Source organism: Emydura macquarii, unplaced genomic scaffold, assembly GCF_026122565.2.
Source record: "Emydura macquarii macquarii isolate MOO-44397 ecotype Brisbane River unplaced genomic scaffold, CSIRO-AGI_Emac_v2 contig_2473, whole genome shotgun sequence".
Lineage (NCBI taxonomy): Eukaryota > Metazoa > Chordata > Testudines > Chelidae > Emydura > Emydura macquarii.
The window spans coordinates 17975859-17989920 of record NW_027132610.1 but is presented as its reverse complement, the minus strand read 5'-3'; the positions used below and the strand labels follow the sequence as shown (position 1 = coordinate 17989920).

The 14062-nt window shown below is 42.0% G+C and overlaps 1 protein-coding gene across 2 annotated transcripts in view; it reads left to right on the top strand.

Moving 5' to 3' along the window:
* Positions 1-14062, top strand: part of WDFY2 (WD repeat and FYVE domain containing 2) — a 99168-nt gene that overhangs the window by 9136 nt on the left and 75970 nt on the right. Inside the window, exon 2 of one of the 2 annotated variants that reach the window (XM_067563068.1) lies at positions 4210-4782. The exons of the other annotated variant lie outside the window; for it this stretch is intronic. The gene's annotated coding sequence lies outside the window, so the exon portion shown is untranslated. The remainder of the gene's footprint in view (positions 1-4209; positions 4783-14062) is intronic. 2 annotated transcript variants of the gene reach the window in all.

The window sequence follows — 14062 nt, the reverse complement described above, 5'->3', positions numbered from 1 at the left end:
ACTAGTCTCTGAGAATATCTAAAATTGAACTTTGGAAGTGTGTACTAGACCTATTTAATTTCCCATTGTATTCAACTAGTTTATATGTTTCTGTAGCCACAAAGGAGCATACTACTCTTGCTGATTCAAGCTTGCGCTCCTTGAAGAGCAAGAATTTGTCCAGTGGAACTCCAGGTTTTCATGGTTCCCTTGCATTAAAAATTAGGAGTGATATTTCGTCTGCTGAAGAGGCTTTAACTTCCATTAGCAGCTAAGAATCAATATTCTTCACTCTTGTTAGATGATGTTTCCAAGATGTAGAAAGACTGAGAAGCTCTTTGCTTAAGCAATCAACTCTGGTTGAGAGAAAAAAGGTCACTGTGATTGCAGCAGTATGGTTCTATAAGGGGAAGCAGTTGCCCAACCCTAGGGACTCTGAGTAATATACAGTCCTTGAGTATAGGGAAGTGAATCAGACTTCGTACACAATAAATCATGTTTCTCACTTTCATTTACTATAACTATCAGTAAATGAATGGGAAGTAACTGATTCATCTATCCTACTCTAAGGTGATGCTCCCAGTCTGTAAATGATACTGGATTTCTGCAGGGATTTTAGCTCAGTCTTGTCTGACTTTTTAACATAATCCATCAGGTTCATGTTCTAATTCAGTTTGGTTTCATCAGTCCTCGGATTATTTTAGGCAAAAAGTGGAAGCAATTCAAGACTTGGTTAGTTTGTCATGGTAGTGGTTCTGTGGCAGCTTGACATGTTGACACTTTTTTTAAATGGGCAAGCACATTGAGTCAAATCAGTCAATCCAGTTAGGGAGAACCCCCTTTCTCAGCCCCTTCATGTATGTTACCTGCAGAGATTGTGCCCCAAGCTGCACAGGTACAAATACTCCTCTACATTGTCCAACAGGAAATAATATCCATAGGAGCCAGATGAGAGGGAGAAACATTCAAGAGTATTAACTTGAATATGTGTATAGTTTTTTTTTTTATTAGTACCCTTTTTCGAGAACACCTAGTTTGCCTCCCCTCACCTGCCATACATTCCTTCCTCTTGACATGAGTTCCTCATTTGAGCCTTCTGTGGTCATTTGACATTTTGGGTGTGCATGTGGTCCCTTTGTGGGCAGGAAATCTCTTGGTAGCTTTCATCAAGTTCCATATTCCAAAAGCTGTAAATTCGGGTGCTTGTTAAAGAAGTTAAAACTACAAAAGCAGGCAATTAAAAAAGACTCCTTCCCAAACTATCTTAACCCTTATTATTCCCCTGTTGCTGTGGCCCAGAATGTTTGCTGCATCTCCTTGTAAAGGCTTGGAAGAGTTCTAGCTATCTGCAAACAAAACCCCAAACAATCATCCTTTGTGTGATTTTAAGCAGTGGGAAGAAGAGTCTGAATGAGTGGCCTAGTGGTAGCAAAATAGTCGTCTTAACTTTAAATTGCTTATTCTACTTGGACCACACCTCTGCTTGTGTTGCTATTTTGCTTTGCTTCAAAGCTGAAATTACTTTTGACATAGTTTAAAAAACGCCACACAATCATTCTTCCCCTTTCCAGACTTAGAGATGATCTAAAAAGAATGAGGTTTAAAGAGCCTCAAGTTGGTTTTCAATTCAAGTATAGAAAGAAAAAAAAAATTGATGCATGAATTTTATATATTGAGGTAGGTAGGAGAAACAATTAAATTAACATTTTGACAAAGGTCCCTTGGCATCAATATTCACACCTTCAAGAGAGGCAAGTATTTAGATGATAGACTTATATCTAAGTGTATTTTGGACATAGAAAGAAAGTTATCCAAAACTGTTTTCAGAAAGTGTACATGTAAATAAACACCTCAGATTTGAAGGCAAGCCTTAGGGAGATCAAAAAGTTGTTTCCTGTGAGTGGAGATAGGTTCTTGCTAACACTGCGCTGGCCATTTTGGCATATCTTGGGACCCTGAACTGATAGATGAAAGATCATCTATCTGCTGATATTCATTAGTTTGTAATGTAGTGCCTTAAAGTGGCACTACATTACAAATTAATGAAATAATACTCTAAGGTCTTTCTGTTAACCTTCACTTCCTCACTTTTCTTTTTTTCCTCTTTCTGTAACTTGCAAACAGATATCTTACCTAAGACTTATAGAATTAGGTCTTGGATACTGTCTGTTCACTAGAGAGAAAGCAAGAAAGAAAGAAACTCAGCATTACCATGGGATGGTGGGAGAAGAGTAAGGAACAAACACTAGCTTGTGATCTCTCTTACTAACTGTGCTACCGGACTGGGCTGGGGAGGATTATTGTGAACGAAACAATTGAAAGTTGCTAGACACCATTACAGTTAGTTCCTAGTCAAACTAACTTTCTGATTTGCTTTGCACTAGCATAATACTGCATCACTGAGTTGCAAATACTGTGAAAAATATTTGTGTTTTTATGCTTTAAAGAGCTTCCTTGGACTGTTCTTAAAATGTATCAGAATGGAAACAGTTCTCTTGTCTTAAGTTTCATAAAAGCTTTATATAGAACCAAAGTATTAGGCCAAATTTAGCCTGACTCTGTCCTTTAAAATTCAAAAGCTTGTCTCTCTGAAAATGGTCCAGTAATAGGTATTGTCTCACCTACCTTGTCTCCCTTAAAACTAAGTCTATTTAGATGTACGAGAACAGAATCTCTAAGAAAATAAGATACTAACTTTAACTGTTGGAGTATGAAGGGATAAATAGCTCTGTACAAAGGCGTGGAATGTGGCTACTTAAAGATCAACACAGGAATTGAACGCACACTGGTTGGGAGGTGATAGTCCACTCCCAAGCCATGCATTCTGATACTATAATAATGAGTTAAGTAAACTTTTTGAGTATTTAAAAAAATCGTTGGAGAAACTGAGTAAAGAAAGTAGTCTTTTGGGGAGTAAAATTGCACAATGAGATAATATAAAAAGTGCATTAAGTTTCTTGGATTCATATGTAGAGTTAAAGATCTTTAATTCTTTAGACTATTAATGTGTGGTGTAAATGTAAAGATATCCTGATTGCCTGCATGACATTCTGTTGAAAGCAGAAACTTTGTAGTGAATGAAAGACTAGAGACTAATGATTTTAAGTAAAGGATATTGTATTAGGCCTTGTATACTCTAGCCCTTATGCTGATAAAACTTCTGTCACTCAGGGGCATGAAAAAAACACACCCCTGAGCAACATAAGTTTTGTCGGTATAAGCGCTAATGTAGACAGCACTGTGTCAGCGGGAGATGCTCTCCCGCTGACATGGCTACCGCCGCTTGTTTAGGTTGTTTTATTATGTTGGTGAGAGAGCAATCTCTCCTGTCGACATAACGCGGCTACACAAGCTTTTACAGCGTCACAGCTGTACTGATACAGCTGTGCCGCTGTAAGTTTTAATTGTAGACTAGCCCTCAGAGAACAACCAGTAAAATGAATCCATGTACTTCCTGGCTGATGAAAGCCAGCTAAGTACTATGCCCATTACTAATGGACACTGTGCCTCCTTCAGAGAAGCAAAGTTCTTGAAAAATAGTCCATTCCATCCTGAAAAAAACAGTTGACTCTGAAGCCCTCTCCACCTACTATCCCATCTGTAATCTCCCCTTTTTGGGCAGAATAACTGAGAAAGTACCAAGCTCCAACATATGACATTAGCCATCATTTTGTGTGCCTGTAAATCAGGGATCAGACTACCTCACAGAGATGTCTCTAGTGGCACTAACAGACCAGTGCATTAGAGCCAGGGAAACAGGTAAGAACTCCCTGGTCATGCTGCTGGACCGCTGCAGCCTTTGTCACTATAGGCCACAAGGTATTACTAAGGCTATGTCTACACTGCCGTGGGAAGTCAACTTTGTTTAATTTGACTTTCAGCAGGCGATTTTTAGAAATCGCAGCAGAGTGTACAAACTACGCTGTTTGCGCTAGTCTCTTGCATTCACATTGACCAGCTTTAATTCGAATTAGAAAGCAGTGCAATGTGGGTAGCTATCCCACAGTGCAACTAGCCACGGTGGCTGTTGGGACGCGTGTCTTCGTCCCAGGACGCAATGCTGCTTCCCCTCTCCTTTCCCCCCAAACAAACAGGAAAAGTGTTTTCGCGCTGTTTTTTTACTCCCTGCGATTGCCATTGCTGCAGAGACATGGAGCCAGCTGAACTCTGCACTATAATTGTGAGCGTGACAAACACATCGCGGCTTATCATTGATTATTTTTGAAATAGAGCAAGAAGCCGAAGCAGAGACAACACAGATGCCACCGAGGCTGCCCTGCTGGAAGACATGGAGCAGAACAATTCCCGGTTGCTGCAGGCTGTAACGAGTCATCTGCAGTCTGTGAAGCGCAGGTTCTGGTGCAGGGAAACAAGCACAGACTGATGGGACCGCATCATTACGCAGCTGTGGGATGATGATCAGTGGCTGCAAAACTTTTGTATGCAAAAGGCAACTTTCCTGGAACTGTGCTCGGAGCTGGCCCCGTCCCTGAAGAGTATGAACACTCGCTTGAGACAAGCTATGACGGTGGAGAAGAGAGTTGCCATTGCTCTCTGGAAGCTGGCAACCCCCGACTGTTACCACTCAGTTTAGAATCAATTTGGAGTCGGTAAATCTACAGTGGGCATAGCTGTGAATCAAGTGTGCAGTGCCATAAATAGACTTCTGCTACGAAGGCTAGTGATTTTGGGAAATGTGCAGGACATAGTGGAGCGGTTTGCCACGATGGGCTTCCCAAACTGTGGGGAGGCCATTGATAGGACGCACATCCCCATCTTAGCACCTGCAGACCTAGCAACCGAGTACGTAAACCGCAAGGGGTTCTTTTCCTATAGGGGCTTGTGGATCACGGGTCATTTCACAGACATCTGTGTGGGGTAGTCTGGGAAGGTGCATGATGCTCGTGTATTTCGTAACTTGGGGCTGTTCTCTAAGATGCAGGCGGGCACTTTCTTCCCCGACCAAAAAATTCATATCGAGGGTGTGGAAATGCCCATAGTGATCCTGGGGGATCATGCTTACCCCTTGCTCCCTTGGCTAATGAAGCCGTACACTGGTCACCTTGTAGCCTGATTTTATGGTTATTAATTTATTGAATAGGGTAATAGGTTTGCCAATTGCTCTAATTAAAGGATTATGAGGTTCGTATCCTTAATCAGGCTTCAGGTGAGTTTTATAAGGACCCCGGGTACAACACAGGAAAATTCCAGTGATAACCAATATTTGTATAATTTTATAAATTTATTAAGATAACATCAAATAATAAACAAATGACTGATATAGAGACAATAAAATGAATAATCAAATGGATAATGGATTAATACAATCTTAAATATAAAGACTTATTTGATATATATATCTATGATATGCTTTAAACTAGTATACTCACACCCTTCCTGGACTTGGTTGAAAGAGATGTCTAATTTCTCAAGTTGGAGTTGAGTGGAATAAGCACTGCTTCAAAGCTAAGAGCTATAAGCTAAGACTAACATTATAACATGACAACTTTAAGAATATAAAATAAAAGAATGAATCTTAACACTAAATAAAACTTCAAGCAGGGATAGCTGACAGTCGACTGTCCCGATGAGCTGGATTTGATCTTTCTTATACCCCCAAGAATATGGATCCTCCTTCCCATACTTGGCCTTTCCACCTTCAAACTTTTGGGGTACACGTAATCTATTGGCTACTAGGTTTGTACATATTATTGACATATCCACATCCCTTTCCAAGTGGTCTTTTATCTCACCTTTGTTATTTCTAGCTTATTGTGGGTTCTGTGGTGTTCTTTTGTAAAGTTTCTTGGGCATAACCGGGGACAGCCCCTTCCCCTTTTAATGTCTCTTGACTTGTCTAGGGTAAAGGTTATGACCATATATGTCTTATCCTGTTATACATTGATACTTATCTAAGCCAAAGGTTAAATATATATATATATATATATATATATATATATATATATAACGGTAGCTGTCATCCAGGATGAGGCCTGTGATAGCTGTCATCCAGGATGTGGCCTATAAGGTACTTTTGCATTACAGCTGAATAAAATATATAATTGTATTATTTAATAGCACAATCGTATGAAAATATATATGAAAAATATCTCTAATAATAATGCAAGCAAGCAGGCTAGTTCTGTAGGCTACAACCTTGACAGTGACAAGGAGTGTTTTATTAAGAGGTTAAGCAGTTGCAGAATGGTTGTAGAATGTGCCTTTGGGTCTTTAAAGGGTAGATGGAGGAGTCTTCTCACTAGACTGGACATAGGTGAGAAGTAACTCCCTTCTGTGATATCTGCTTGCTGCGTTCTTCATAATGTGTGTGAAGCGAAGGGTGAGAGGTTCCCCCAGGGTTGGGTTGTGGAGGCAGAAAGACTGGCTGCCAATTATGAGCAGCCAGATGCCAGCACTACGCTGAGAGCAAATCGCGGAGCGCTTTGCATTAGGGAAGCTTTGAAAACCAGGTTCTGCAATGAGATGCAGGACCGATTTCTGTTCCTGTATGTTGCTTGCCTTTGGTGAACGCCCCTGTGACCCGTCTCGTGCCCAGGATAGCCACCTGAAAATGCCAAGGTCAGGGCAGGCTGTAAAAGGAGAGCAGATTCTCCCAACACTGGTGGGTGGCACTGAAGCCAGACTTCCCAACCAGCCACAAACTGCACTTCTGAATGCCCGCAGAAGCTAGTACACAAGTACACACAGCCCCCTTTACTGCATTTCAGCTTCTGGCTCCCAAATCAGCACTGGGTCCAGTAAAGAAACCAGTTATTTAAACTCTATGCTCTTTACTAAAAAGGTTCCTTCTGATCCGAAAGGGTCAGCCACAGTACTAGTTTAATACAAGTTTGGATCTCACCTAAAATACCATGTTGCCAACCAATCCTTTAGTAACTAAAACTAAAGGTTTATTGTAAAAAGAAAGAAAGAAACCATAAGAGAAATGTTAAAGGGTCAAAGCAAATCAAATACATACAAATGATTCAAAGTCCATATACATCAGGTTTCTATGAGAATTGTGCAATTGCAGGCTTGTACAGTTCCTCTGGTACACATTCAGTACCTGGATGGGTCTAAGTCCTTCGGTTCAGTTGCAAAGTGAATGGATCCAGAGGTAGGTGTGTGTCTGCAGCTGGACAGGAACAAAGACAAAATGGTTTCTGTGATTTGATCTTATATACCTTCTGTCTCTGGCCATGCGGCCTGTGGAAACTTACAGGAGCTAAAATGGAGTCCAGAGTCACATGATCCAATCCTGGTAACTCTTTAGGTATGCCTTTAGTTTCTTCCTGGGCCCTTTGCTTCTGTAAAGGTTTTGATGGGCCATTAAGCAGGCTATTGTCCTGCCGCCTCTCTGTCTGGGGTGTATCCCAGCCAGCACAATTTGAAATACAGGTACATCAAGTATGTCCATAACTTCCATTACAGATATAACACATGAACATAAGTATTGTCATCTGACTTAGCACATTATAATCTCTCTAACAATACCTAACATGACATATCTCACATGAATTATGATGATTTTGACACACTGATGTTAACCAATATGACAAATGCCCCCCCCAATCTAACCAGCATCACCCCCCAGCGATATCTGTGCCCACCAAATCCCTCCTAAACAAGATATGATTTAATAAAGAAATGTATTGAAATGATGCAAAACTTTATTTCTGAACATTCCAGTCATGAGGGAAGGGGGTGGAGGGGAGTGTTCATTCACTGTATCAAGGGGTAGGGTGGTAGCTTGCTGGCTATGGTGCTGCGATCATGCTCCATCATTTCTCGGCCACTCTCTGTGTCCATGTCCATGTACTGTGACAAGGTCAGCCTCCACACTTTGTGCTCTGTCTCTGCGGCTGATCCCTGGGTAACCACAAAATACAGTCAATGAAACGCCTGAGATCCCCTTCGTGCCATCCCCCCCACCCAATATACAAGGACAGAAATGCTAATAAGAAAGAAAACTCACCAGATGTGCCTTCCCCAGGATCATTTGTGCTGTCCTGTGCGCTGCTGGACTGCTCGGGGGTCAGGAATAAGTCCTGACTTTCTGGGAGAACAGACACCCCGTTCTCCTACACCCAGCTCTTCTCAGCTTCCTCCTCCTCGTCCACGGAGTCCTCATCGTTGATCATGGACTGTGACCTACCGGAGGTATCGATGCTGTGGGGAGGCACCGTGATGGGATCCCCACTGAGAATTGCATGCACCTCATCATAGAACCAGCATTTTTTGGGCTAGGAGCCAGAGTGGCTGTTAGCTTCCCTGGCTTTCTGATACGACTGGCGCAGCTCCTTAATCTTCACGCGGCACTGCTGAGCATCCCTCTGGTGTCCCTTCTCCAGCATGCCCTGGGATATCTTCCCATAAATGTCCAAATTCCTTTTGCTGGCTCTGAGCTGAGCCAGAAGGGACTCCTCGCCCCACAGCCCAATGAAGTCTAAGACCTCTGATCGACTCCATGCTGGAGCGCGTTTGGGCTTTGCAGTAGCCATGCAGAGAACAGTGACAAAGCTCTCTCCACGCTGGCAGCATAGGAAATGAAAATTCAAATCTTCCCGGGGCTTGAGAGGAGGGGACTTTTCCTGCTAGCGTGACTACTGAGCAGCACAGCGCGACTGTCCAGAGTGGTCAAAACGGGGCATTGTGGGATACATTCCGGAGGTCAGTTAATTCGATTTAAGTTCCCTTGCATCTACACTAACACTAAATCGATTTAACAAATTCGAATTAGGTGGTACGCCACTTGCGGAGGTCGTCTTAAGTCGATTTTACTGGCACCTTAATTCAAATTGAGTGGTGCCAGTGTAGAAGCGGGTGTAATTAAGTCGACTTGAGTAACTTTAAGTCGACCTAAGTCGCCAGTGTAGACCAGGACTAACGGGCCTACATGACACAGCAGGAGTAGGTAGTCCAGCACAAGTGGCTCCATTGATTCCTTGACAGCAGAACTCAGGGAGTGGTGATGGGCAACTCCTCTTCCTCTCCAAAGGTCCTCACTTGTGGGGTCCCACAGGGATCTATACTATATATGTGACACCACTGGGGAGAAGCCATGGGTTTAGCTGCCAATAATATGCTGATGACACTCAGTTATATAGCTCATTCTCAGCTGATGCAACCACCATCACTACAAAGGTGTCAGAAAGCCTGCAAGAAATTGGTTCTTGGATGGGGAGCAGCTGGCTTAAACTAAACCCGTAGAAGACCAAGGTGATGCTTTTGAAGGACTAGCTGAGACGCTGTTTCCATCTTCTATGGGAGGCATACAACTCATTTGTCAATGTGCGAAGTCTGACTCCTCATTAAGCTTGGATGGCTAGGTAGCATTGGTTTCCAAAAATCCCTTCTTTCACTTCCAACTTATTAGAAAACTTCATCCCTTCCTGTGGAACAAAGACCTGGCCACAGTGATTCATGCATTTGTCACCTTCAGGCTGGATTACTGTAACTCATTTTATCTGCAGCTGAATGTGCAAACAAGACACTAGCTCCTGCTGTTATAGGATGCAGCTATCCTCCTCTTCCCCTCTGTTTTAGGCTATCATGAGCACAGCTTACCCTTGCTCAAGCCCCTTTACTGGCTACCAATCAGCTTCCAATGCCAGTTTAAGGCTTTTGTCCTAATCGTCAAAGCTATTAGTGGATCAAGCCCCAGTTACATTAAAGACTGAATATCAATCTATGAACTACAGAGATAGCTGTGCTCTTCTGGGACAAAGGAAATTATAAATCTCCAGGATGAGTTGCTGAAGGCACCGAATTTGTGGTCAAGGTGATCTGGATATGGAGCAAGCCGTCAGAGAAAATCAGGTGAATCTAGGTCGGTCTTAAGGAGATGCTACAAAGTTTTCCACTTCAAAAAGGCTTTTCTACCATGAAAAAACTCATAAAACTGACACCTCCCTCTTTTCCCCCCAAAACACCAACCAACCCTCAAAAACCCTGAAACAAATCAACCTTAAAAAAAAAGGGGGGGGGGGGCCTAAAAACGTCCAACACAAACCCTCCTTCTACCCCAGCACGGGAGAATTTCAGAAACTCCATGAAGCCCACTAGGGACTTTGGTGTTGCTGTTTTTGTGTGGAAGGCCCTCAGATACTGTGGTGGGCAGCAATGGAAAACTCGAGGCTATGTCTATACTTACGGTGGCATGCAGAGTACAGTCGCTACATGTTTAGCTACACACTGCAGTGAAAGGCAGGCTGTGTCCTCACTTGTCGTTGTGGTGCGTATCTTCATGCCACAGTGAAAGGCTTCAGCAGTTCTCCACTGCTGGAGCCTTTCACTGCGGTGAAGAAAGGCTGTGGCAGGGGGAGGCAGTGGGACACTACACTAAAAATAGCAGTAGGAGGCACTGCTCGGGCTTATAAAGAGCTCATGTGGGGGAAGGGTTGTGGGTCAGGCATCTAGGGTACTCTACTGTACTTGCCTAAGCTGTGCCTCACTGTCTACACTGCTATTTGTACCTGTGTTAGCTGGGCATGCGGTGTCTGTACTCTACATGCTACCATACGTGTAGTCGTACCCCAAGATAGATGTTGTCACAGGGTGGCACTGGCCCTTTACGAGGGAGAAGCCAGTGCACCTGTGACTGGCCAGCTGACCCCGGTTGGGTTTAAGAGAAAGCACTTGAGCCCTAGAGAGGGGGAGACTGGGTGAGTTAGGCTTGAAAGTCAGTCAGGTAAGGATCGCAGGGAGCAGACACTGGTCTTTCAGTGGCTGAGAGAAGCTGCAGAGAGCAGAAAGTTCTGCAGGCCTTCCATGGGAATAGGGAGATAGGCTAGAAGTCTAGAATGGGCTTTTTATTTTGCATGATTTCATTTCTTTGGATTTTATAATTACCTAGCATGCATTTTAAACTTTCGTTACAATACAAAGGTATTTACATTTCTATTTTAAAAAAGGCTAAACGCTAAGATAGTCATGAGGCCTGGGTAGTGGAAGGACGAGTTTCTGGAGCAAAAGGGAAGCCCAAGGCTTCCCATGCAAAGCTTAGGAACCTGAGAAAGATCCAGGAAGGATGTAAGACTTCTATTAAGCCCAGGGCAGGTGGACATTATTTGCATTATTGCTTTGTTTGAGTTTTTGAACTGTAGGAAGGAAATCTGAGGGTGAGCTTGAAAGCCTGCTAGTCTGAAGGACAGCTGAGACTGATGAAGGCCCTGCAGTCACACTAGGCAGTGGAACCTGAACATCTTGGGCTTTATTTTGTGATTTGAATTTATTATTAATTAGTCCATGACATGGGCACTATCAACCTAAAACGGTGTTGGAGAAGTATTCTTGAGGAACCAAGAGAAGGGGAAACAGAAGGTGCTTCAAGATGTCAATCCTATGATAGATGGATAGAAGATAAAGGAACTTATTTTCCTGTGAAACTGTTATTATTACAGAGCAACCAAGAAGGGGAAGTATGCTGGGCTGAACTTCTGTACCTGAAAACCCAGTAAACTTTCTTTCTTTATCCTCCTGCACCCTCAGGTATGTAGGGGGTCCACCAGTTTCCACCATTTATTTTAATCTCGTGCTGGTGTATCAGGCTTCTAAGTGTCATGGTTGATGGATTTGGCTTTTTTCTCTATTATTCTGGTAATGTTTCTCTAGGTCACCCTCTCTTTCTCTTTCCAGGTGGTGTCCACATTCATTTGCTCGGGAAGTCACATTGGGGGGTCATCATTAAAGCATGTCCTAAATGTGTCCATTGTTGTCATCTTACCATATTTGATGCTTTAGATTGGCTTGCTCTAGTTAAAAGAATTTCTGATGTTTCAAGAAACTGCGGTAGACTCTTGAAGATTTTCCACAGGTATTTACTTTGGAATGAGTTGATCTCCATATCAATTTCTGCTGTAGATTTCCATGACTCTGCTCCAGTATATGAAAGTTGTTTGTTACTTTTGATATTCATTGCTTGACATCTAGCATAGTATCACTATCATTACACATCTCACTCCCTTGATAGGTAAAATGACTGGCTTCTTCTAGTGTTTCTTCATCCATTTTAATGGTTACTTTTGGGTTATTGATAGTCATGTATTTTGTCTTCCTCTTGTTGATGAGCCAACCAACTTGTTTTGCTGCATCTGCCAAAAGCAGGATCTTCTCTTCCATTTGAAATAAGCAACACAGTGTCATCAGCAAAACCGTGAGGCTGTCTAATTCTGCTTTATCACTTGTCTATAAAATTCCTCTGTTGCCTTCTGCAGTTACTTTCCTGAAGTGTACAACTAAACTTAATTGTACATCATTAAATAGAATCAATGTCTGTGTAATTATATATATAATAAACATTCAATAACAAAAGTAGCTTATCCTGTATTTATTCTACCAGTCTCATGACACCTATCCAGACTACATGGAATCTGAAATGTATTGATAACCTTTGTGTTCTTGGGGGCACCTGTTAATCGTTCCTACACAAAAAAATGCAACTTTAATCCTACATACCTTACTTTTTCAGGACCATTCTATGTTTTGGCATCTGTTTCTTATTCATATAAGCCCTATTACATAATTGTTCTGGTTTTTCCCTTATTGGGTTTCTTTCAGCCTTGCATTCTTTTGCGGCAGACTCTGTGTGTATGCAGTTAACTATATGTGTAAGTAAGATGAACTGAAGAGGGCTTTGGGATGCTTTTTTTTCTAAATAACACTCATTGGGGATAAAAAGTACAAGTAACTTGTTTTCTGGCTTGTTATAGTTTTGTTTAATGCTTGCTTATATTATGAAAAATCTGGTGCCGTTTCATCTATTGAGCATTCTGTTATTGACCTCATTGTGAGCAGGCTCAGACGTGCTGTTCTGAAATGAATTGCTTTTAAAGTTGAGCTGTACAAGAATAAAATTGGTTCTCATAGGCTTTTATATCAAGAAATATAGCAAGAAGTGGAAGGGTCGAGGTGGCAGAGGCAGGAAGGTAAAAATGCTCAACATTGGCCTAAGTCTGCTTCTAGTGATTTCAATTGGATTTTAATCATACATTTTTGTCATAGACTGAATTCCTATTGAAGTCCATATATGCAAAGCCCTTGTGCAAAAATAAGGTCCTTGCTTTCTATAGCATTTCGCTGTTTTCAGTAAGACATCACTCTGCCAAAATCATACCTGATTTAACTCCGTCAGTTTCAGTGGAATTACATCAGGGAATAATTTGAACCAAGAACATAGAGTAGTCTGCTTGAGAGCTGTTCTGATTTTTGAATATCAGTAACCAAAAAAAAAAGCTATCTCAACCTTTGAGGCTACGGCTACACCGACGGCGGCAAAGTCGCCGCTGTCAGATCGATTTCTCTGTATCGACTGAGCAGTCAGTGAAGACCTGCTCAGTCGATCCAGTAATCGACGTACTAAGACCACCTTCACAAGTGGCATAGTGCTGCATCGACGGGAATGTGGTTCCCGTCGGCGCAGTGCAGTGAAGACGCCGCGCAGAGGGGAAGTACGGCAGTCGACGGGAGTTGCGCAATTTTTTTGCGTAGCTTGCGTAACTCTCATCGACTGCCGCCGAATCTCAGAGGTAAGTGTAGACAGGGTCTGAGACATGTCACATTTCACTCTTTATAAATGTAGAGATCCCAATCCAAAATTGTATCCTTTATTAATGTTTAACTCTGATGCAATGTCAATTATAACTGAGACTGTACTACCATGTATTCTGTATATTGAGCATTTTAAATAAGTTGTTATACAGTGTCAGCTCTAAGAATGTTTAAAATTGACATCTGTCTCATTAACTCTTAAATATCTCTGTATTGCATTTGCTATACAATCTCAAGTGTAGTAGATACAATTATTTTAATAACTGTGAACTTACATTGATATACCACTTTTAATTCCAAAGTATCCCGATGCTCTCCAGCAATTGAACAGATTGGCTAAGCAAAGGCATCACTTTATCCACCACTGAAATGCAGCTGTCTCTGGAATGAAATGCAGCAATTATTTTCACTTGAGTTTACAATTTTAACAAAGTGACAATTTAAGACAGGAAGTGAAGTTCACTAGGGCCGATTAAAACTAGGAGTGGGAAGGACTAATGGAATGTCAGCCTATAACAGCATTTTTAAGGATGAT